Below are 1,829 nucleotides of genomic sequence, written 5' to 3' on the forward strand. Positions count from 1 at the left end.
GAATATTCAGCAGCTCCAACACAAACTCTGTGCCCAGGACCCAGCTGGGAGCAGGGGGCACAGCTGGGATCTGGGGTGCTCCAGGGATGGCAGCTCTAGGCACTGCCCTGCCTCTCACCCCGCTGGCATGGCCACGGCTGCTCGGGGAGGGCACAGCACTGCCGAAACACCCACAAGAGCGAAGGGACAACTCAACTCGGGCTCATTCCAAGCTCTTTGCTTCCTGCTGATGCCTCCTTAGCTGGAAAACCTGAGGAGCTCCAGGGATCTCTTGCAGATGGGGGGTGCAGGTCCCTGGCGGGCAGCAGACGTGGCATCAGCTACTGGATGGAGATGTTTCTCCCTGACCTTTCCTAACAAAGGAGTTCATACTCCCTTTGGAAAAGCCACGGGTGTTTCTAGCCCTTGCAGGGAAGTAGGAAACCAAACCACCACCAAGAAGAACGATCTGCACTGTATTTTACAGCCCCTTTCCTAAAAAAACACAGTGCTGGTGCTCAGAGGGGTCCAGGCGCCTCTGCTGAAACTTTGGACTATCGGCTGAAGCAGAGGGATGGCTGGGAGCACCCGGGTGGGGGCAGCTGGGATTTCAGCTCACCCCACACATGAGGGGCCCCAAAATTGGCTGGAGAGCCTCTTGAACACCACCCTCCATCCCTAGATGCTTTTTTTGGTGCCAAACTGCTCAGCACATCTGGCTCTCCAGCTCAGAGCTGTCATTTTCCTGGCTGTTAGAGGAGAGAATATGGTAAAGAGCAGCCTGGGTTTGCAGCGCGACTCCTGCGAGAGACGTGACATGTTTATTTTCCCCGTGCCAACTTCCACATCAAACGTGTTTTCTTTTTCTGTGCTGCAAAAGGGAATATTCATCCATCCCTCCCCTATCCACCAGCGCCCAGCTCCCTGCAAACAGCCCAGCCAGTCCTTCAGCTCAGGTTTTGGCATCCCCAGGTCCCTGAGATGCCCCTGACATCCCGTTTTCCATGGGCAGAGCTGGATGGGGGTCGATGTTTCTGCTCCCTGGCATGAGCAGTAAAGTAGGAAAAAAAAAACAAACAAAAACAACATAAATTTGAGAAATGTGATGTTTTGTATGACCCAAATCTCAATGTTTCACTTTGGTTTTAAACACTGTCAGGTTGCTTGGGGGGGGGGGGCGGAAAAAAAAGACATTAAGGGAAGGGGATGGTATTTTCAAAAACAACCCCTGCCACACGGGAACGTGTCAACTCCTTTGAAATGTTTGCTTGTTTGCTTGTCTCCTGGAGCGAAACAGTCAGGGAATTGTTCGCAGCATTGAAAATATTTAGACTGACCCAAATCCCAGTGTTTCTGCAGCTGAAGGGCCCCCGTTCCCCCCCCCGGGCTCAGGATGCTTGGCCGGACACAAACCCGGGCACAGGCGGATGCTCGGCGGAGCTCGGCTTTCGGTGGTGCTTCGTTCCTTGGTTGGTTGTTCTTGGTTTATTTTTTTTTTCCATTATAGACATTATTAAAAAAAATAAACTTTACAATAATACATTTTTAAGTTGTTGTTGCCATTTGAGCATTTTTTTTTAAAAATAAAGGACAAAAGGAAATTAAAAAAGCCACACTGTAGATGTATATGGTTATGTATATACATACATATATGTAGGTATAGGTGAATGGTATATACATACACTATATATGTATATATAAAAGAAAGAAAACGGAGAGGAACATATAGAGGTTTCTGACCACTGATGGGTCAGATCCCATCCCAACCCAAATTTGACCAGACAAAGATTAAAAAAAAAAAAAAAAAAGTCTCCCCCTCGAAGTGACAGATAAAAAACATCAGGACAACC

This window comes from Strix uralensis, chromosome 28, assembly GCF_047716275.1.
Source record: "Strix uralensis isolate ZFMK-TIS-50842 chromosome 28, bStrUra1, whole genome shotgun sequence".
Taxonomy (NCBI): Eukaryota; Metazoa; Chordata; class Aves; order Strigiformes; family Strigidae; genus Strix; species Strix uralensis.